The following is a 25,043-nucleotide window of genomic DNA, read 5'->3' on the forward strand; positions in this document are numbered from 1 at the left end:
CCCCAGAGTCTCATATTGTCCTACTTTTCATGAACTCAAACAGCAGGTTGTAATAAATTCTACTTCCCGTGAGTGCTCGTCTCAGGAAATAACATGAACACTAGAGATGTTCACACCCTGGCTCAAAGCCATAGAAACACCTCACAGCAAATGACCCCCATGCACAGCTTCAGTAACAGGGCCAGTAAGGTTTGCTTTAATTTGATCTGGAAATAGAAAACCTTATCAGCAGTATCAGAAAGCATGGGGCCTTGAGCTGGACAGGCCATAAAAGGAAAAACAGAACAATCGTGGTAATAGTAACATTTCATAAATCTGTTTCCCAGTGAACAAAAGAGCTCAAACCACTCAAAACGAGTTGCTAATGAGCCATCCTAAAGAGGTTTAACTAGAAGGGAAGCAGAAAGAAGGCGGGAAGCAAAAGGAAACAAAAACTCCCTAGTAAAAACCCACAAGGACACAGTGTGTCGTAGAGGGGTTTTATTTTCATGAGGAATACAGATCTGAAAGACCCAGGAATGTGAACACCTCAGACACCAAGAGGGATGCGTCTGTGGCTTTGCTAGCCGTTTAGAAGCCCAGTGTGGCCACACCTGGAGCCCTTCAGTCTAACGGAGAGAGTAGATCAACACATCTGTCAGCACAACACCTCAGTGACCATACACCTTTATCTGGAGGAAGGAAATAAGTTTTCTAGAAAAAATATACCAGGGTGTCCACATCCCGGATCTTCTGAGGCAAGTTTAGGCTGGTTGAAAATGAACTCAGCGCATTGCCTTTTGTAGAGCTGTTGCTGTGTCTGACAACTAATGCCAACTACTTTAAAGCTTCGCTGCAACATTTCCATAAAATTGCAGTATTTACAAGTTACTCAGAGACTTATCATCATACCAGGAGCTCCACGAGATCCTCTACTGGCTTCATTTTTATTACTGTGCAAACCTGACCTAATGGAATAGCCCTTCATGGTATCCCTAATCAGGCTGAAATAATGAGCAAAGATGTTTTTTTTCATGGGCCTACAGATGTGGCCCTCTGGCAATGGCTGTGTAATTCTACATAGGGATAAAATTCTTGATGTACTTTAATTTCTAGACAGCAGAGGATCTATCTTTTTTTGTTCCATATAATTTTATATTCTTAAAAATTTCTTTAAAAAAACACATCTCTATGTAAACTAAATTGTCTTCTTGTATCTGAATCCCCATGTGCAAATCCACAGGCATGAGGAACTCTCCTTCATACACTACTTCATGGAGTCGTTCATAGGATTGAGTGTAAACATGCAGATGAACACACTTTGTGAGATTTCACGTGAGAAACATGCAGATGAACACACTTTGTGAGATTTCAAATAAATATGAGTTGTGGTTTTTACAACATCCATGTTTTTAATTCCTAACCTGGAAGGCCTTGAGCTGATGGCCTTTCATCATCCTCGTCTACTTTGCAAATGAGAACCACTGAGCATCTCTCCCTCCCAATGTCTTTTACTCCTAGGTGAACAGGCTATGTAATCAAAGCTGGAAACCTCCAGCAGAAATATATTAAAAGGCTGAAAAAAAGTTATAGGCTAAAAATGCCATCCTGTTGGTAACTAAATATTTACTTTGCATTTGATTCTTTCTCTTTTCTTTTTTTGTTTCACTCTGTTGCCCAGCCTGAAGTGCAGTGGCACGATCTCAGCTCACTGCAACTTCCGCCTCCCAGGTTTAAGCGATTCTCCTGCCTGAGCCTTCCAAGTAGCTGGGACTATAGGTGTGCACCACCATGCCCAGCTAATTTTTGTATTTTTAGTAGAGATGGGGTTTCACCATGTTGGCCAGGCTTGTCTCAAACTCCTGACCTCAAGTGACCCACCCGCCTTGGCCTTCCAAAGTGCTGGGATGACAGGTATGAGCCACCGTGCCCAGCCTGATTCTTTTTAAGTGGAGAAAGCACTGAAGAACTGGATGCTGTGTTAATTTTACTTGTTATCTCCCAAGACACTTAGTGTCAGGTAAAGAAGTTTCCAGTAGCACCTGCTATTCCGATGCCAGAGTATAACAGTAAATTCCCAATTCCCACGCAGCCGTTTCTGCTTCTCATCTGGGCAAGAATGTGAACAGGTTTGCATTTCTCGGAAGGCTGCATCCTCTGGTTTGGAAGTCACCTCTTCAGACATCTCAAGGATGCCTGGCAGATGCCACAAACAAGTGGCATTTGCTTCAGTTGAATAGAAGATGACCTTCTTCCAATCCCCAAACTTTTGAAAGCAGCTGCCTGCAAATGAACTTCACTTCTTCCAAATAAAGAACTAGGTGGGGCGTGGTGGCTCATGCCTTTAATCCCAGCACTTTGGGGGGCCGAGGCAGGCAGATCGTGAGGTCAGGAGATTGAGACCATCCTGGCCAACATGGTGAAACCCCGTCTCTACTAAAAGTACAAAAATTAGCTGGGCATGGCAGCGCATGCCTGTAATCCCAGCTACTCGGGAGGCTGAGGCAGGAGAATCGCTTGAACCAGGGAGGTGGAGGTTGAAGTGAGTCGAGATTGCGCCACTGCACTCCAGCCTGGTGACAGAGCAAGACTCCATCTCCAAAAAAAAAAAAAGAAAAAAAATGAACCATAACACTTCCTTTACAAGCTGAACATATGTCCATAGAATGTGCTCTATCAAAACAAAAAACAAACAAGAATCCTTAACACAAAATTAACCAGAAATCTGTTTGCATACTCTTACAGCAGAAAAGAGTATTTAAAATTGCCATGCTCCCAAACAGGAGGTGAATGCAGTTCACTGCCGCCTGGAACACTGCATAGGGACCCGACTCTAACTAAGTGCAGGGGCCAGGAGGAGGATAAAAAAATGTGGATGGATTCAGCAGAAGATAAGGGCTTTATTAGAATCTAACTCCTCCCCTTCTCTTCCACTGATATTGGCTCAGTGGGAATGATTCCAAAAGTAGCCCCATCTGCACTCCTCTGGAGAACTCTCTCTAGTGCCCTCACATGAGCCAGGCGACGAGACGTGACATTCAATTGGATTGTACACTGTCCACGTCATCTTCACAGAGCCCCACACGGCAGCTTCTAGATGAGGGAATCCTTCTCTATTAGGTTCTAGCTGAGATAAAACGTCCCTAGGAAAGGTCAGAGTGCTGACACACGAAGTTTGGAACTTTAATGTTATCTAACATTACAATGTAATGATATACTGGATGTGAGAAAAAGAAAGTCCCTCTATTCCCCTCTGCCAAGCCCTTTTTGCCCAGGTACCTAAACTTATTACATGTACCTTTTAACCCAGAGGTACAGGAGTCTACTCAAATGCTGTCATAAGAAGTTCTGCAACAATCTAAGTAGAGGATGGCATTGTTCGGAGCAATCTACTAAATTGGACCTTAGCCCACTGGGTTTTTTAAGCTTGCAATATTTTCCTAGGGAAAATCCCTCTCTAAATTTCTTTTGATATTTACACATTCTTTGGCTATAGCCTCATGGCAAGATTTTCAGCAGGAGGGATTAAAAAATGGGGTTCTATTCTTGCATAATGGAACTCACACCATTTCTACCCTCAAAGCCTGAGGCATTTTGCCTGCTCCCCATCTTTCTCAAGAAAAAGCAAGTTCAAAACCAGTGTAATGCAGCTGGCATGAATTTTAAATCTGTAGACTGCCCAGCAGAGGAGGCCTCCAAATTACATAATTAGGCCCATGATATACTAACTTATTCTTTGGCTATAAAACAGTTCATAAACACATGAGAAAAGATGAAGGTTAGATATAATACTTTTTCCAGCATGCTATAACCAACTCCAGGCAAAGAAAACAATATGTTTCATTCTCTTTAATTTAGAATTAGCAAGTATTTGTTAAACTACTAGTTCCTGCTAACACTGAGCAAGGCACTATGGAGATTAATGCAAAAGCAATCAAAATAATGGTTCTTCAAGAATAAGGCAGTACAAACACATGAAACTGTGAAAAGAAGGAGCATACCCGAAAATAGAAGGTCAGACTAGGGAAAAATCAGCTATCAAACTGAAGGGCTTAAAATTAAAACTAAATGACAGATAAGGCTTTGGTGGATATGGAAAAGGGAGAGAAACTGTGGTGAACTTGTATGGTAAAAGCTCAGAGCAAATGTTCTGGATATGAGTATGAATTCTGAGTATGTTTTGGACAATATTCTGAGGAAGCTGGTGAATCGAGAACAAGGTTCAAATTCACGAATAAAAGGGCCTAAAATTAGATTGGCGAGGTAGGACCAGATTAAAATAGCATTCTGAACTCAGATTGATCAGAAACTCAGATTGGTGCAAAAGTGGGTTTTCCTTAGGGTACAGCCGCCCTTCATGACTTCTTAACTTAATATCACTGAGAAGTATTGATAAGATTTGGTGATGACTGGATATGAGAGATGATAGAGACATGTCTATCACAAATAACTGAGTATGTGTGGATGAGAGATAGTGCTAGTGAAAGAAATCAGGATTTGGGGATCTGAGTTGGTTAGCAGGAGGAGAAGGTCATAGGACTGCTTTGGATACTTGGTGTTTTAAGGCAATTACAAGACTTTTGGAAATGTGAGAAACGGCTAGTGGGAAGTTGAAGGTAAGAGACCAAAGACTGAGAGACAAGGGAGGTCATTACTGGAGGTGAGAGAGAGCTAAATAGAGATGAGGAGTATCATGTGAATTTAATGTGAAGACTAGGCAATTTGGTGACAAGTCTCCATAACACCTTTATCAAAAGTTATATTAAAAGTGTATTGGCCGGGCGTGGTGGCTTACACCTGTAATCCCAGCGTTTTGGGAGGCCGAGGCAGGTGGATCACAAGGTCAAGAGATTGAGACCATCCTGGCCAACATGGTGAAACCCCGTCTCTACCAAAAATACAAAAATTAGCTGGGTGTGGTGGCGCACACCTGTAGTCCCAGCTGATCAGGAGACTGAGGCAGGAGAATCGCTTGAACCCAGGAGGCGGAGGTTGCAGTGAGCCGAGATTGTGCCATTGCACTCCAGCCTGGCAACAGAGCGAGACTCTGTCTCAAAAAAGAAAAAAAAGTTTATTAAGCCACACAGGGAATAATATGCTCATATCTGGCTTGTAATTTTGCAGAAACAAAACAAATCACCACCTAAAATAACTAACACCCTCTAATTTGTATCAAGTATTTTTTTTAAAAGTGATTAAAGCATCCTTAGAAGCATGATGTTAATATATTAATATATGGGAAGAGTAAATGCCAACATTGATTACTAAGAAATATTGTGAAATTGTATCTAGTTGATCTCCTTGGTGAAGCTTTTCTAATAATATAGCACAGAAAAAGGAAGAGGCTAACCCAAAAGGGCATTTAAAACTGCTGGTTTTCATTAGCACCAGGCATGCATTGAAACAGCTTGCTTTCAGAGTTCATGTTGTTACCAAATTTTTATGGTGATGATAATTTGGAAAATGGTCAGATCCAAAATGCCTTATGTGAATTTATTTCCTTCCTATGAGTGAGGAAGAAAAAGCTCACAGACAGTTTTGATATAACTACTTTTGCTGAGATTTCTCTCCTGTTGGAGATCCAGCAGGGAATGCAGGATGGGAATTTTAAATGTGTAATGTGTGAGGGGGGAAAAGACTTTCGGGAGTTGTATATATAGTAGGTCTCCAATTTTATTTATTTATTTGTTATATTATTTGTATTTTTACTTTTTGAAGAGACATGGGTCTCACTCTGCCACCCAGGTTGGGAGTGCAGTGGCATAATCATAGCTCACTGCAGTCTCCAACTCTTGGGCTCAAGGGATCCTCCTTCGTCAGCCTCCCAAATAGCTTGTACCATAGGCATGCGCCAACACACCTAGCTATTTTTATTTATTTATTTATTTTATACACAAGGTCTTGGTGTGTTGCCCAGGCTGGTCTCTAATTCCTGGCCTCACTTGATCCTTCCGTCTTGGCCTCCCAAAGTGCTGGGAATGTAGCCATAAGCCACCACATCCAGCCTAGGTTTCCAATTTTATAAAATAAGGATATATGGTATGTACCTGCAATGACCAATTATGTTACAATAAGTCACATGTGGCTATTGAGCACTTAAAATGTGGCTAATGCAATTGAGGAATTCAATGACAATTTCAATTAAATTTAATTAAATATGTAAGTCTATAACAGATTGGATATATGAACCCACTTTTTAAGCTTTACATTTTATGAAATGTAAATGCAGATCAAGTATTTATGATTAAAATTTAGCATCTAAATTCATATGTGCTATAAGTATAAAATATACACAGAATTGAAAGCTTAGTACAAGAAGAAAAGATGCAAAATATCTTGATAATGTTTACGTTGACTACAAGTTGAAATCATATTTTTGACTGCTGAGTTAAATAAAATCCATTATTAAAACAAATATTTCTTATTTTTTAAATGTGATTACAGTCATGCATCACTTAATGACAGGAATACATTCTGAAAAATGCATCATTAGGCAATTCCATGGTTCTGTGAACACCACAGAGTGTATTTACACAAACCTAGATGGTATAGCCTACTACACACCTAGGCTATATGGGATAGCCTATTGCTCTGGGCTACAGACCTGTGCAGCAGGTTACTACTCTACTGAATACTATAAGCAATTTTACCACAATATTAAGTATTTATGTATCTAGACATATCTAAACATAGAAAAGATATCGTAAAAACATGATTTTATAATTTTATGGGACCAGTCCATCATTGAAAAGTCATTACGTGGTGCATGACTGTAGTTGAAAATTTTAAATTATGTATGTGGCTTGCATTTTATTTCTACTGGTAGCATTCGTATATACATTTTGTGGTTTATATGTCTGCACTTACATTCCAAAACATTAAATGATTACTATGGGCATATTTGCTTTCATAACAAAAATGAACAAATAAAGTAATTTTTTAAAATTTCAAATGACATATAAAATCATTATGGTTACGTTGTAAAAGGTCCTCCCAAATGCAGAATGATGGGGACAAAAAATTCACTACAGACTTAGGTGACTTAGGTGTGATTGTATCTGTGGAAGGTTGGTTTTTTTCAAGGGTACTCAGTGTGCATTTGTTTACCTTCAGAAATACAATTATTCACATTATGTCCCGATTTGAATCATAGACAGTGGTGTACTGGTAAATGTTTAACACCTGTCTCCCTGGAATTAAAAAAAAGGGTCATGATTTGTATCATTTGCCAGTTTCTGTGGTGTAAATACCTCTCTCAAGGCTGTTTTTAAGCTACCAACATTAGTTCACTGACTGGATTCACAAGCCAGAAGCTGAACCCAGCACAAACTGGCTGGGGAAGGGACTGATGCTATCTAGGCTTCATGTGAGGTAACAGGTACAAAGATTAAGCAATCTACTAACATTGATAAAAAATGTAAGAGACAGTACTGTTGAGTAAACCCTGGACACTCGATTTCATTTGATGACATCTGATCCACTGGCAGCTGATCACATTTAGTTAATAATCACTGAAAGATATTTTCCCAGGTCAGGAGACATTAGCTTCTATCACAGATGCTATCATTAATCTTCATTTACAGAGAGGGTGGGCTTGGGGTTAAGTGAATGCGCTTTGGAGTCACAGAGGGCTAGGTTCAAATCCCAGCTCTACCAAACCTCAGTTTACTCATCTCTAATATTGATATGATAAGATTTTCCCTTTTTAATAAAAAAATCAGGATTAGATGAGATAATTTATTTAAAGCATTTGGCATTCCCTCTGCATGTATCCAAAAGGGTTAGTTATTACACTTACTAAAGTCTTCTTGGTAGTAGTAACAAATAGACTATTTATGTTTTATTATGTTCCTATGGGGTATATTGAGAGTAGGGACCCTCATTTATATATCATGAAGAGGACATCTAGGCAGGTGGTAGAGCAATCAGCAAATGTGCTCTTCACCAGCCACAATATGTAAGACCCTATTCCTAAATCAAGCACTTACATCATATGAAGGTCCAGGAAAGGGAAGGACCATCATAATGTAAAGTGTATATCTCCTAGGATAAGGCAATAATACAGCCTATTTGTGCTCGGGTGTACAGGCAATTGTACATCTTCTATAGTGAGTTCCAATTGTGCAGGAAATACTTTAGGGGCTAATTCCTCCCTCGTCTACTTTAAGAAAGTTCTATGTGGTTGTCGTTAGGTTTGGATAATTTGTTTTGTGAAATCATGGATTTCTAGAACTAAAAATTAGATACAGAAATCCCAGTGACAAGACGCTTGGCTTGAAGTTAGAACTTTTCTTGGGAGAACTCAAAAAAGGCAACTGAGTTACAAGAACCTGAGTCTCTGTCTCTTCCTTTATGGAGGAGTGAAAGAAGAAGGGGCATGTCAGTAGCCAAATGCTTGGCCATACTCCGATATTGGTATGCATAGTTATTCTATTCAGAGTGGAACTTTCTCAAAGAACGAAGCATTCTGTTTCACTAGGACCACATTGCACTTTATAACGCCTCCCCGCAACTATCCCTGTGGATGTTTGTCAACTCACTAAGCTTGATTCACTTGGTGCATTAACGGATTCACAATGCAGATGTGATTGTTACATGAAAGAGAAAATCAATTGCATGGCCGCTTATTTGAACAGTATATTCCTTCTTATATCTTACTTTACACCATTGTCCCTACCAAGTAGTTTTTTCCAAAACAAAATTTGAAAAATGAAACCTCTTATTGACTTTCTACTTTTTTTTCTCTTTCTACACGTGGCTCATTCTAAAATCTGATTTTTTAAATTACTATGACAGATCATATAGATCATGGAAAATGTTCCTTAAACAAATTTAAAGATGTTGGAACTTTCTTCAGACTCAAATGTGAAAATTTTGTTTTACCTAGTATAAAAGGAGATAAATAAGCTATAGGAGACAATTTCTCATACAGTGAAGTCATCAAACAAAAACATTCATTATCTTGGTGAGATATAATCTAACAACGATCACTATAATAATTTATAGTATACTAAATACTTTTTATATCTTAAAGAAGTGCATGTGATCCTGCCTTCTTTGGAGTTAACAGAAGTGTAGGTTTTCAAAGACAGTTAGTTACTAGCATGCCCTAATAACATATGGAGCAAAAATTGGAAGAAACCCCTCTTTCCTTTTATCAAGTCCAACATGGTAAAGTTATTCTTTGAAGGCAAACAAGTTGGGAAACCAAGAGTGAGGCAATGTGATCTCCCAGGAAAGGCATTACTAGAGGAGGAGTCAGCAATCCCATAACCTGACACCAGCCCAACATTGCCCGAGCTGGTGACTCAGGTAGTCATTTAATCACTATGGGTCTCAATTCCCTCACCTGAACACGCTTCTAAAATTTTGTTATAAGCCAAATCCTGCACTGTGCAGTGTAATAATAGCTGCCTTTCATTGACGGCTATTCATGTCCCAATGTTACCAGGCTCCTTGTCTTTCTCTTCTCTCAGCTGGAAGCAGTAGCTGTGTCTCACTCATGATTACATCCTAACAATTAGCCATAGGCTTGCCACAGAGTAGATGTTCACCACAACATCTACCCAAAAAATAAGTGTGCCAGGTACCTTCTTCTTTCATTCAACCTTCAGACAGACCTTGCAAGAGAAAGGCTCATTTCACAAATGAGAAAATGGAAGTTTAGAGGAGGTCAGAGAGGTTAAGTAAATCTCCCAAGCTCACACAGGCAGAATATTTCTGGGTAGGGTTTCGAACTGTGCTTGATCTTTCCAAGGCCTGCCTTTACTTTCCCATGCTTCTTCAATTGTGAACTAGGCACACTAAACACACAATCAGGGTAGCAGTGAATCAGAACAAACTACAGGGAGCAAGAAAAAGACAGAGTAATATTTGGATGTGAATTAATAAAGAGAGGTAGACACCATAATATTTTCAGTGCATAGGGCCTGTCAAAGACAGTGATAATTCATAAGTGCTGACATGGCAGTTTCTTCAAGGGCTGTATTACATTGCTCAAGGGATGTAATATTTATCGCTATGCCTTAGAACCTCCAATAGCATCTGGTCTACTTTTGGGTACATTACTCAAGAGCTATGCAGTGTGCTCTCTCCATGACATGGGGCATTATCCTGCCTCCTTTAAGCTTCTATGTAAAAATAGAAGTCTATTTGGCCAGACTGACTGGCTGCCAGATAGATGGCAAACACAGGGCAGATCAATATCATGTCTCATCTCCAGGAAGTTTACAGTGTACCCCTTCACTCTTCAGGATCAAAGGAGGTGTAATAGCTTGGACTTGGACCATTCATTGTTAATAGCTTTAATAGAAAATACTCCCTAGAAAAGTGCTGTCTAACAGAAATATAATGTGAGCCACAAATGCCAACCACATACATAGTTGTAAATTTTCTAGCAACTGCATTAAAAAAGTTGAAAATTGATACATTAATTTTAATAATGTATCTTATTTAACTCAATATATTCAAATATTATTTCATCATGTAATCAATGTAAGTATTAATGAGATATTTTCCACCTTTTTTCTCATACTGAATCTTTGATTCTAGTATGCCTTTTACACTCACATACATCTCAGTTGAAACTAGTCCCATTTCAAGTGTTTAATAGCTACATGTGGCTAGTGGCTACTGCATTGTACCATGAAGCTCTGGAACACAGAGAGGTAGTAGAAGTCCATGGGGCCAGCTCGCTAGCTAGTGTAGAATAGATCTGTGTTTATTATTACTCACAAGGCAGGCCAAAGCTGCTCAGCAGAGACCTTCATACAGTTATTTTGCAAGATCTGATAATTTTTTAAAGTAGTAGAAAGAAATAGTCTTCCTACTAAAGCAAGAAGTAGGGTGTTCCAGATCGTCTCAACACTCACTTTGTACATAATTACTGAGCACTGAACTCTACATACAATTAAAGCATCAATTTTTTTTTTTGTAGGACAGAACTTCTGTCTGTTACTAGTTATGGAACTTTATGTGACTAAGTTCTCATCCTCAGCCTCAACTTCTTTATCTCCAAAATAGAATGTTTGGAACATATCAGTAGTTCTTAGCCTTGGCTGTATATTAGAATCACTTGCGGAACTTAAAAATCAATGCTCTGGCTTTATCATAGATGAATTGGATCAGTAGGGTAGGGACTGAGTATTGATACTTGAAGATTTTTCTTGTATAATTCTAAAGCATGGCCAGGATTGAGAATCGCTGATTCAGTGCAAACCAAATGTGCTATATAACTTTTGTGACAACAGAACTCATCTGCCCCCAAATTTGCCCCCACCTGAGCAGAAGAAGAGAAAAGAAATATCAATCTCCCCATTCAACCAATCAATTAATGTGCTTTTTTTGCAACAGATGATGATTTATGGATCTATGTCAAGTAATTTTAATACTGAAATATGGAATTAAGATCAGAAAATATTATCCTATAAAATGGCAAATAAAAAGAATACACATGTATAGATGAAATCAGCCGGCCACAGAAATGATCACTCAACAACAATATTTCAAAGTGTTGCTGATGAGACTGGGTAGACGGAATGCCAAAAGATCCCCCGCAAGATTACCATCCTGGGTTATTCAAACACTAATCTAGGTACTGCTGTGAAGGAATTTTGCAGATATAATTAAGATGGCTAACCCACTGGCTTTAAAACAGGGAGATTATCTTGGATTATCTGCACAAACCGATGTAATCACCTAAGCCTGTAAAAGCAGAATGAGATATGGCAGAAGAGGAAGTCAGAGAGATTAGAAACTTGAAAAGGACTTGATCTTCTGTTGCTGGAAGAGGGTACATAGAATATTGTTGCTGGAAGGGGGTACATAGAATCTTGTTGCTGGAAGGGGGCACACAGAAACCATGAGATGCAATGCAGATAGCCTCTAGGAGCAAAAACTGGCTCCCAGCTGACAGCCAGCAAGGAAATGGGGAACATGGTCCAACAATGACAGGGAACTCAGTTTATGAAAACAACTGGAATGAGCTTGGAGGAAAATTCATCCCTAGAGGCCCTAACAACACTGATTTCTGCCTTGCAAACTCTAAGCAAGAGCCCAGTTGGGCCATGGTGTGCCCAGACTTCTCACATATGGAACTGTAGGACAATAAATGGGTATTGTTTAAGCCACTAAGTTTGTGGTAATATGTTATGGAAGCAATAGAAAACTACTACAGCCTTTAAGAGTCCATTATAGAGCTTGAGATTGACCGTAAACATTAATCAGGAAGATAATCACCACTGAAGCATGTCAATATTGAGAGGGGCATTTTTGCAATGTCTAGCAATTTTATTCATAAGGGACTTTAGAGACAACTTAGTTCCATCAGTTAATGATAACTGATAAGGAAATGTTGAAAAACTAGTAAATAATTTACAGCTTTGTCTCCTCCAACTACCTGGGACCAAAAAAATGTCCCAACACAGAGACAGGTGCAATAATTTCTCAAAGCTTGATGATGCTCTCCCTCATGACCCAATAGAGGGTCATTCAGTTCCCTCTATTCCAACTCCACAGTTGTCAAATGACCTTCTGATTCTTGTTTTCTGGGTTCACTATCTTTCAGGAAAATGAACACAATAATCAGATGAAATGAAATTGCTTGACAGTGCCATAGAGAACAAACAAATATATTGGCATTTTGGTGTATTGGCTCATCTCTTAAGTTTGGCTAAGATAAATCAGGCCCCTAGAGTCTAATCACCTCTGGATCAACTGATGCAATTTATTTATTTTTAAAAATTTTTTGAACATGTAAATCAACATGAGATGATCCCAGGGAAAGTTAGAAAGGCTGGAAGGCCCTATCTCCATCAGTTTGCTAGCTTTGCTTTCCATCTTAACATCAGGTCAAACCAGGAAACTTAAAAATAGGCAATGTGTTGGTAGGAAAGTAACAGCCAAGGTCAAAATCTACAATAGACTAGGGTAGAAGAAAAATACGGAAAAGGAGCATGTATTTATGGAGGAAAAAATGGTGTGGAAGCGGGAAGGCCAGTCTATCTTTGTAACATGTCCTTGCAAATCTTGGCTCAGAAGAGCTTGTTTTCAGTCCTCCTGAATTAAAAGTTCAGTTCCCAGGAGGCTTATGTTTACTGTCCTATGGGACCACCACACCATAACTCAGGAAATGATAATTCAATGACCTGGCCATGTTTCTCCTAAACCAGTTGGCTGGCCGAAGAGGTTTGAAATCAGAAGTCTGAGCCACTATTGATTCAGAGAGACTGTCCACCTACCAGGAAGCCAAAGGGACAGACACATAAACTTTATGTTACAGTCTACTTAAGTGCAATCAGTTTTCACATCTTGTAAAACAGTACCAAACCATTCATGCTCCCCTCATTGAAAAGCTGTATAAATAACATTTTAACTTTTCAACCACTTGTGATCATGTTACCAGTTAAAACTTTACTCTCGAATGAGGAAGAAAACTTATAGAAAATCCCTAGGGGGCAGTTTACATGCAGCAGCATCATCAAAATGCTAAAGAACCAAAGGACATGTGCTTTAGACATAGGGAAATAATACACCTGGATATCCACAGGTACCTAAAATAACCTCTGTCTAAAATAAAGTCAGCATTTCCTACCTGCTTCTGATCCCTCCATTATGAGCATGCAGATTCATTTCTTCTATTTCTTATTTTGCTTAATGAGATCAGGGTTCACCCAGTTGGTTACTCCATCCCTTCTCACATTTAACTTGTCACCATGAGGGAGGATTCTACCTCTGCATTCTCCCTGGAATGTAGTACCTTCTCCTAGAGTCTTAGTCCCCTACCTTCTCTTTTCTCCAGACTTTCAACAGCCTTCTTCATGGTCAAGTTTCCTTTAGTTTCAAGGCTACTGTTAGACAAATCAGGACTCTACCTACCCTTCAAAGTCACGTTCAAATATCACCACGTCCATGAAGCCTTCCATACTCCCCACCGCGACTTAGCTGTTAACTCCTCTGTGCCTACATTGTTTTTTTTTTAACCTTTACTATAAAATATTCCACAATATCCAAGTCACAAGATGATAAATCCCTGTGGGTGGAACAGATGAGCTCTTGGTGCCTGTGTTGCTGTTTGTAAAGTTCTAAGGGCAAGACACAGACCTACTGCATCAACTTATAATCCCCACTCTGCTCTCAATCACCAAAGCATGGGCTGTATTTGATAAATGAGCAGAAACATGTGACATGTATGTGTGCGGGAGGGGACCTGTCAGTGGGTATAATGTCAGCCAGAGGCACTAGAGGTTCTCTTTCCACCTCAGGAACATCCAGACCACCATCTAGTTGTCATTTCTGGATTTTTAGAAGTTAGTTCTGGTAAAAGAGAAAAGAGAGGGCTAGAAGTTGAGCCTCAGGCTTTGGGCAGCAGAACATAACCTGAGGGTGCCGGGTGTTGGTGCAAGAGAATTTCAGAAAGGTATGGAAGGTCCCAACGACATCAAAATTCTGCCTGGGCTCCACCTGAACAGCTGCTATGCCAAATAAACACTGAACACGTGCCCCTTTGTCAGGTGGCAGAACTCGGCTTCCCACAGTCCAGCTTCCCCCATCGGTGGCTACCCTCAGTCTCCTCAGCATCCCCATTCAAACTCCTCTCTACTTTTGAAAGACAAACAGGCAGAAAAATTCAAGAGGATAAAAAGGAAAAAACAGAGAGATTGAGATGTGTGAAGTGGTTCTGCTTCCCTTTTGCCATCAGTTCAGGACAGAGCACCAATCACAATTTTTTTCCTTAGAAAATTATTTTCCATGTTCACTAGATTAAATTCCTTAAGACACAACTGTACTTCTGGCTGACATTAACTTAAGATAAATGGGCTTTCCTATTTCTCTATGAATCAGAATGTCTAGAAGCCTAGGGTTAGTAGTGATGGGGCGCAGGGGAACCTTGGGGAGGCAGGATCACAATGACAGAAGCCAGGGGCTGAACATGGCCCCGAGAACAGTGTTAGTCTAAAGGTTGCATTTTATAAATGGGGTAAGTTAAGCCCAGAGAGGTGAAGTAATGTGTCTAAGCCCCCGGAGCTGGTGCCGGCCAAGCTGGGAGCAGCACCAGGTCTCCTGTCCCCAGTCCAATGGGCTTTTTCAGTATTCCTTGTTGTCTTCAGCCTGCCACTATTTTCAAGAAGCACTTCAAGTAGCAAGAAGACACACTTACCCCAGGCTCATACGTGCTGTCATAGCTAATATCATTGATCATCAGGCAGACAATACAAACAAATCATAACAAGTGTGGGCACAAGGTGACCTGGCTCTTTGGCCTTCCCCAGCTGGCTGGTCGCTTGCCCACCCTCCCTGAATGAGGGTGAGTTCCACTTTCTACTTTCTTTGAAGCAATACAAGAGCCCTGGAGTAATTAAAGAAAGAAATTTACTCCAAACTAGCCCTGACATCTGGACTAAATTGGGCCTAAATTTCTGAAAATAATCCTAGTTAGAATCTTGCAAAAATGTATTCTTCACACTGACACCACAGTGATTTTCTTAAACTGCCAATTTATAGCCTCTGTTTCAAACCCCCCAGTACTTTTAGAGAGGTACATCCAGCCATGTGTGATCTGATGTGGCCTCTTCCTACCTTATCTTCCACCATTTCCACAAACCTCCCCTTTCTTCTGTCCACAAAGGAATCTTCTCAGAAGGTTCCGGGCTATTCACACCTCTGGCCCTGCTGCCTCCTATCTTCTTCTCACTTAATCCATCTTTGCTACTCATTCCCCTAAACCTCAGCTCAAGGACATTTCAACTTAGAAACACCTTAGCAACAACCCCACTCCCAAGTGAAGTCAGGTGCCTCTCCTCTTTACTTCTATCACAGCCTTAATAAACCCTTATTACAGCACTATAAGGAATCAGTGATATTGTCATCTCTCTCCTGTGGCTCATCTTTATATTGCCCACTACCTAGCACAACCAGTTTTAAACAAATTGTTGAAGACATGAATAAAGGCCCATGGACACGGTTTTAAAAGAGGTGTTTGGAAGAGGTGGGAGAATGTCCTTCTGTTGAAAGTTCATCTGAATACTTTCCATTGAGATAGAATAAGTGGTGGTTCCCATCACATCAGGCATTATGGGATGGGTTTTAATCAGGCATACAGTAAGAAACCCAAAGCATCAGAGTTAATCTGAAAAGAGGTATAGCAAGAAGCAGAAGGATACAAAGCCCTATTTCTCTTTCCTTCAAAGTACTGACCATCTCTCAGACTAAAGATGCAAAATAAACATGCAATTGTGGTATCACTTCTCTTTACAATACTTTTCTTAATGTAAACTGTTGAAATGTAACACATGGAAAAGAATTAAAACCCTTAAGTATTTCCTGAGTGCAAATTACTATCTCTGTTGACCTTCTCAAAATGTATCTGCTCTCTAAATGCTCAGAAAACTAGTCCTTCCTTCAGAGAACAACCTTTGAAAACCAAAATTATATCTTGACGGTGACCAGACAAGGAGGAAGGCAGCCAAAGGCTTTCTTTGCCTAAAAGAATACTTTATAAACTCCAGCACAGAAAAAAAGAAGTTTCGCTTAGAGTAGAAAGGAAAAGGGCAGAGAAGTAAGGGGAAGAGAGGACAATGAGAAATTAACCCAGAAGAGGGAAGAACGAAGTGGGAGGAGAAAGGAAAACATCTGGCCAAAGCCATATTAAAGATTTATATCTAAAAAATGCAAAAGTAAGAAAAAAACCCCCTGACTATCAGCCTTTTAATCAAACAATAAGTAACAGTAAGCGAATACTAACCAATAGTCCGGCAGATATTGCTGAAATAGAGGCTGGATTTTCGTATTGTTTCCTCCAGGCTTTATATCAAGAACTTTTTAAATTTCCTTTTTCTTTCACTCATATATGCAAGCAGATCACATCACACTGATTTGGTTAAAATCTGGCAGAGAGGGAGGGGTTGGAGGTGGGATCCCACAGAAGTTTCTTGGTTACCACTTGGCATGTATTAATCTCTAAATTCTTGGTCTTTCTGCTTTGATATATAAACCTTCACAAAATCCCTCCAAAATCAGTCATTCTCAATCTCTCTCTCTCATGCACACACACACATATCTGGTACCAGAGGAGTAAATTAAATCACATCAGACCATTGCCTCATATAATAAATCCCCTGACCTTTGCCCAGTACATCTCTGGGCTCTGCCTGCTGAACTGAAGGCCAGGCCTGGGCTGGAGTCTCATGAGGCCTATTACAATGGAGGCAGCCAAATCAGCTGAGAAGAGGGCTAAGCGTTAGAACTCAGCAAAGGCTCTGATCTGGATGGGTAGAAAGCAGTGATAGGGTTATCTGAATCTGGTCCTTTCCCTTCTCTAAGGAGTACAAGAACAAAGGCGGAAGTGACCATCTGTTGTACTCACTGCTACCTCATTAAAGTACCCCAAATGCCAAGAAGACAGCACATTGTACACCTTGTAAATGAAGAAATTAATGAGTAAATGAATTCTAAAATTTCATTGCTCATTAGAAATCCTAGCATACTTAGTTTCATTGTAAACATTTAACCATTTGTCAGCAGTATAAAGTAGTTTACAGAAAACCCCTAGAAAACTGAAATTCCTGCATCTTAATTTAGTCCCCTCATCTCATCCCTTCAAAGTCCTAATCAACTAAGTATATTTTGGTCAATCGGGCAGAAGAACACAGCATTTAGAAAACGTAGTTTAGGGTTTTTCTGATTACCTTCTAGTAGAGGGAAATAGATCTCTTTTAGAAAGGGCTCACAAGTCAACTAAAAGGTATAAAATACTAAACATTTAGTGAATTACATACTCGGGTGACATTAAAAAAAAAAAAGACCAGCTTTCTAGCTCTGGAGCTTTGCCATAATTCTTGTAGCTGCTCACACAGTTAGAACAATCATGACCATTCCCATCATTGAGTGTGGAGTGAGTTGCTGTACACACAAGACTGTGTGACTCATTTTCCTGTGTGTGACCAACAGTCCTGTCCACACTATTAACACAAGAAGACCATTCATGATTTATGACTGCTTCAAGAATTAGCTGGGCCTTTAGCTGGTTACAAGACTCCTTCTGCCTGGCTTGCTTTCCCATGTTTATATGCAATAAACCATTCTGTGACATGTAATACATACAAACCCTTTAAGATGAGAAACACTCAGAGGGGAAAATTCATTTTAATAGTTTAGTTGACAATGACTAGATTTGAGAATTTTGCTGATTGTGAATTGTGGCTAATATGTTTTGAAATCTTATTTTGAATGTGTAGAAACCACCTATCTGACAAATACCTCTAAATCACGTTTCTAAAACTAAACTCAGTGGTCCATAAACACCTGATCCCCAGAATTTGCAGTATAATTCAGAAACCTAGGAGTTATCTGGATGTCTTTTCTTCCTCCTCTGCCCCTGTTTCATCTTTTGATGTTATCTCTTCTGTATCTTTTGAGTCCATTCCATCCTCCTTTAACCTTACTACTGTTACTAGCCACCATTTCCCACTTGGGTTTGAGAATGGCCTCTTAACACTCAGACAAATTCTCTCCAATCCATTTATCTCACTCTCTCTTTCAGTCTCTCTCTCACACACAGAAATATGCTTTGAAACATAATTATCATCATGGCATCCTTCTGCATAAAACATTTAAATGACCTTCCTTGCACACGGAATTAATACCACAATCCATGACTTGGACTAACTAATATTTACTAGTTATCCCCAACTTTCACTCTTCCCATTTTCAGTTAGTAATAGAACCCAGTGAAAGGCATTTCTCAGCCAACCTTGCAGCTAACTGTGGTCACATGACTATGTTCTGGCAAGCAGGACCTGAATGGAAGTGGCATATGCATCCTTCAGGGCAATGAGCATCCCCTACACTTCCCCTCCTCACCTTGCTGGCTTGGATGCTGATGGGCTGGACCACTGAACACATGGATGAGGGCTATATAGACTTGTGGAACATGTCTGAGACTCACTATGATGTTGGATCCCAGACAATGAGGGGTTATAAAAAGACAAAGGGCCAACTAGTCAGTGGTTTTGTGACCAGCCAGCCTAGATCTTTCTAGTTCATCCTTGAAAGAGAAAGATTTTTTTCACCTCATTTGTCAGGCTCAATCGAAAGAGTAATGGGAAAGAGTAATCACACAACACTTGTGTGAAAACATAAGCTGAGATTTTATTCTTGATACCATAAAGAAAAGGAAATATACCTGAACACATGGCATTCTGATATGGCTTTTTCATGAGTTTTAGAAGATACTGCTCCTTATCTAAGATAGCTATAAATCCTATTAGTGTGCTGAAACCAAAAGTATTTGGAACTGTTAGAACTTATGAATAGTTTTATTTGGGGGAATTATTAAGGCCCACATAAATGCACATCTTTGTCAGACAGAAATTTTTTGGTTTAATAAAAAATAGGTGATACTCTGAGGCATGTTACCTCAAATCAAATTCCCAAACCCCAAGTTATTAGGGGCCTTATTAAATTTTACAAAATAATGGTTATACCAAGAGTAGGAAAGTGAAGGACTTTGGGAAAAGGAGCCTGGACTATATCTTTGCAGGTTTTTGTACCCAACCCCCAAAACAGGTTTTATACTGAGCAATGTACTCTGAGATGGTATTTGTAAGACAAACATGAAGATTTCCACTTCAAACAGAATTTCAACCGCAGACACTTCATATTTACATCAAGAAGATGAGCTAAATCAAAAGTAGGGGTACATGATGCTTGCTTGCAAGATGATCATTTTCCACAGAGCTAATTTTGATATTTTTTTCTGATTACAAATGCATAATACTTGCTTATGTAGAAATCTGTTAAGTACTAATATAGTATAAAATAAATTCTGGATTCCTTTTTTGTCTAAAAAAAATCTAAAGAAAACCAAAAACATGCTCCATATAAAAAGTTGTCTCTTATTATTTTTTTATTTTTTTTCCATTTAACTTTAAAGACTCTCAAGTACCTGCCAATTATATTGCCACATTTTCTAGGAAATGCAGCTTTTAGCAATTCTTTGTTGATTCAAATGAAATCAACCTAGCTCAGCTAATATTAATTGATTAGATTGAGAATAAAGTCCTAATACCAAAGGCTGACCAAGAGAAAATGCTTGAAATCAGATGTTGAGTGATTCAGGCGGGTTCTATCAGTTTGGGCAAGTTGCTAGGGAGTGGACAGGAAGCTTGAGGACATCACAAAAGAATCCATAAAGGACCCATGATGCACTGAGAGACAGATACATAAGAATGGCTGGGCATAGTAGAACAGATCTGGTATCATTACAGTAAATCTCCATTATATGGAGTTTTCTGGAAACATTATCTTCCTTGCTGGCTGAAGAAACATAGTACCCCTCCAACTACCCTCAAACAAAAAAAAAATAAAAAATTGTGAATACCAAATTTAATTCATATTCCATCATATGTCTTTTATAGGACATTCAGATTGGTGCTTTTCAAACTGAGTCATAACCTACTCTTAGGTTGTAGGATCAGTTTAGTGGATCAAAGCCAGCTTTGTTCATTGGCTTGTTTAAATAAATGGAATGGATTGAACGGTTTCCTTATATGGAACTTTTTGATGCATGGGTGTGTCTGTTGGGTTACTTCGTATACCTAATATTTTCTTATGGTGAGTGACAGTCAAAACAAGGGTGGGTCACTGATATAGATCGCTTCTAGTTTTTCAATATTATCAGTAATGTTACAATAAGCATCTCTTGGGAGGTGGGGGGAAATTTGGTTTGTTATTTCCATTTATTTGTCTAATGGTTGATTCACAGAAGCAATGTTGCTACATGGAAGGGTGGAATGTTTATGAGATTTTTCATAGATATCACCCAATTGCTTCCAAACTGTCCTAATTTAGACTCAAACTAGACAAGAAGAGAATTTCAGTTTCACTGTTAACAATTGTCAGCAAAATGTTCTTTTCCTCCTATTTTCACTAATTTAATGGATAAAAATGATCTGCCATTGTTTTACATTTATTTGAGAATTAGTGAGGCTGAATATTATTTGGAACATTTACTGTGAATTATCTAAGTATGTCTTCTCACGTTTGCTGGATCCCCTTTTTCTTTCTGCTATTTTATACATATCTTTTTAAGGAAGGCCCTCTCACTATTCTTTAGGGATGAGGGCATAGGAGGACAAGAAAATGGGAAAGAGCATTTTAATCAGCTTGATTTTTGCCAGGCTGCCTTTAGGCTTTTAAGCTTCCCTAGGTTTTGAGACCTGCTGCCTGATAAGGTACGTTAACCTTAAAAATAACTTTAAAGAATAACCAGTGCCAGAATAGCTGGTCAACGTGGCACTGCAAAGTTGTACTTTGAACTTCTTCTTCTGTGCCAAACACTGCAATATTAGGTTTGTTTTTTTTTTAAAAAAAATTAAGAGAGTAGTACTGAAAAATTTAAAAGAGCAGTTACGAGCCTTGGAGGGCAGATTGAGAAGCTCCAACACACATATGATGGGAATTCCAGAAAGAGAGGATTTAATTCAACTGCAAATAATCAGTTATAGAAAAGGTTATTACTGATAATTTTATAAAATCAAATAATTGATTGAGTTTGCAGATTAAAAGCCCACAGTAATTACTGAGTAAAGTATAATAAAAAGTAGATCTATCATATGGCATCAAGATACAGAAAAATCTTTAAAAGTGCTTAAAATAAGAGGCAGATTACCTGCTAATGAACTCAAATGGACTGGTGGAAGATTTTTATTTAGTAACAACAGATGCCAGAACACAAATAAACTTTAAAAGTATTAGAGAAAAAAACATCAATTCAGAATTTGATACCCAACTAGCCTGTCACTAAAGACTCTGTGTATGTGTGTGTGAGCACACATGAAAACTAAGATACTTTACCAAAACAGACTCTCATTAAATAATGCCTAAAGGAGGGAAATGCAAATTAAAACCATAATGATATGCCACCTTTTCCTAGCCAGAATGGCCATTATAAAAAGACAAAAACAAAAAAAACCCCCAAAAACAAACAATAAATGCTGGTGTAGAGGTAGTGAAAAAGGATTACTTATACACTGCTGGTAGTGATGTAAATTAGTACAACCTCTATGGAAAACAATGTGTAAATTTTTCAAAGAACTAAAAGTAGATCTACCATTCAATCCAGCAATCTCACTACTGGGAATCGACCTAAAGGAAAATAAGTCATTATATCAAAAAGATACCTGCTCATGTATGTTTATCACAGCACAGCTCACAATTGCAAAGATGTAGAAACAACTTAAATGCCCATCAAACAATGAGTGGATAAATAAAATGTGGTATATATCCACCATGGAATACTACTCAGCCATAAAAAAGAAGGAAATAATGTCTTTTGCAGCAACTTGGATGGAGCTGGAGGCCATTATTCTAAAAGAAGTAACTCAGGAATGGAAAACCAAACACCATGAAGGTCTTGCTTATAAGTGGCAGCTAAGCTATGGGTATGCAAAGGCATACAGAGTGATATAATGGACACTGGAGACTGAGGAGGGGGTAGGGGTGGCTGAGGGATAAAAAAAGGTGTATATTGGGTGCAATGTACATTACTTGGGTGATGGATGAACTAAAATCTCAGACTTCACTACCACCATACAATTCAACCTTGTAACCAAAAATCACTTATACCCCAAAAATGATTGGAATAGAAATATACATGTATAAAATTTTGAAAAATACCTAAAGGAGCTATTTTTGCAGGAAGATAAGAATCACCTTAAGTGTGCACTAAAATTATCTCCTTTTAGAAAAAGAGGAAAAGAACTTTTCTCCTATTTCAGTTACTGCTCATGAAGTTACTGACCCATTTCTCTGCTCCCCTCTAAATCAAAACTTCTTAAAGAAATTATCTTATTCTCCTTTCTTTAATTCCTCCTTGCCCAATTTCTTAAACTTATTGAAATCAGGCTTTAATCTCCACTACATCAATGGAATAGCTTTTGCTCTAGTCACCAACGACTTCCACATTGTGGCAAATTCTTAATCATCTTATTTAACCAATGAATAACACTTGCCACAATGGATCACTCCCCCTTCTTTGACACACTGTCTTAATTTTGTATCTCGAACACGCTTCTCCATTGATTCTTCCACCTCAGTAAGTACTTCATCCTGGTCAACTTCACTGTGTTCTCTTCATTTTCCCAACCACTTAGCATTGAAATATCACCAGAAATTATCCTCCTCTCCTCTTTTCTCTATAGTTATTCCCTGGATTATCTCATTTGGAATCATGACACTAATGCCACATATATGATGATGTTGTCCAAATCATAACTTTAATCCAGACCTCTTTCTTGAACTACAGGCTCATATATCCAGTTCACTATTTAATAATTTCTTTGAATGTTTTATAGGCATCTCAAACTTATAAAACCCATAACCAGACTTTCAATTTTACTTCCTAATCTGTTCATTCAAGAGTGTAGGCCATTTCAGTAAATATCACCTTTATCTTTCCAGATTCTCAGGCCTTTCCTCTATTCTTTCACTGATACCCCATAAGTAACACTCCATCAACTAATCCTCTCAGACATGCCTTCAAATTACATCCAGAATGCGATCACTTCTTACCATCTCCATCTTTATCTCCCTTAACCAAGGCACCAACATTTATCTGGATTATTATAACAGTTTCTTAATGGCCTACCTGCTTTTGCTTTTGAATCTCCTTATTCCCAACACCCAAATTGGCCTCACTAAAATAAGAACATGTCCCCCTTTTTTTTTTCCAGGACCCTGTCATGGCATCCTATCTCACTTAGAGTAAATGACCAAGTATTTACAGTGGTCTGAAAGTCCTATCTGATTTTTTCCCAACCCCACTCTCACCCACTATCTCTGCCTCCATTTACCACTACATTCTTCTTGCTCATCCTGCTCCAACAAACTGGCCTCTTTGATGTTCCTTGAAGATCCCAAATAGTATATACTATTCCCTCTACCTGGGATACTTTTCTCCCAGACTTCTTTCAAGTATGCATTCAAATGTCACCCATCTGTAAGCTCTTGCCTGACAACCTAGATAAATAACAATCTTTATACTACTTAATTTTTCTCCATGGCACTTATTTTTTATATATATTTACTTGTTTGCTTGTTTATCATCTCTGTTCTCTAACTAGATTGTCAACTACATGAGCTCAGAGACGATTTTGTTGACTCCTATATTTCCAGGCACGTACAACAGCAGGACAACACAAGGCATGCAATAAGAATTTATTAGGTGAATGAACTAATGGTGAGGAAAAAAGTAAAACATGGTGGGTAATTCAACTAGATATTGCTTGTAAAAAAAACAACATGGAACAAATTTCCTGTGAATCAGAAGATGAAAGTAAATTCTAGACAAAAAAAAAAAAAAAAAACCAAGGAAAATAGTGGAGACAGTCGCAAAGGATAATTAAAATGTGCTAGATCTGCTTTATTTGAGAGAAGGATAGATAATGCATGAAATATGGGAACACTGATATCGGTTGTTGTGGGAGTGGGTAGTCTGACTGGGGGGTGCAGGAGGACATGGGCATGGGTTGAGCATGGGCAATGTAGTTTGTGGTTGTTGCAGCCTTCTGCTGCATTAAGAAACAACTGCAGGGCAGCCTGGGAGTGGGGGCGATGGTGGATAGAGGGGATGGGGGGGCAGACAGGGGCGGACTCACACTAGGGAGGACTTGGGAGGGCATATTCTACCAGAGAGCCCAGGAAGAGGGAGTGAAGCTCAGCCTGATCATAACTTTTAGAAAAGTGACAGGCTTCCCATAGGTTAGAAACAAAAGAAAGAGAGGTTTTAGGCTTATGTTCTTTGAATGTTTTTTTCCCAATATGTAGAAAATGGACAATCCTTATTCCTAGATAACTACTATATTTGAAACAAGTAGGTTTATGTTCTGTGAATGTTTTGATTCTCAATAGGTAGAAAATGGACAATTCTTATTCCTAGATAATTACTATATTTGAAACAAGGTGAAATAAAACCTTTGCATTTTTAACTTCTCAAAGAAATATTTCTGAAAATCAATAACTATAAAAAGCAAATTTACCAAAATATGCTTTAAGATGTTGCAGAAGAG

The 25,043-nt window shown here is 38.8% G+C and overlaps 1 protein-coding gene across 2 annotated transcripts in view; it reads right to left on the reverse strand.

Annotated features, from left to right (window-relative positions):
• GHR (growth hormone receptor) overlaps positions 1 to 25,043 on the reverse strand; it is a 310,424-nt gene that overhangs the window by 161,698 nt on the left and 123,683 nt on the right. The window lies entirely within an intron of this gene.

Source organism: Gorilla gorilla, chromosome 19, assembly GCF_029281585.2.
Source record: "Gorilla gorilla gorilla isolate KB3781 chromosome 19, NHGRI_mGorGor1-v2.1_pri, whole genome shotgun sequence".
In the NCBI taxonomy this organism is placed as follows: Eukaryota; Metazoa; Chordata; class Mammalia; order Primates; family Hominidae; genus Gorilla; species Gorilla gorilla.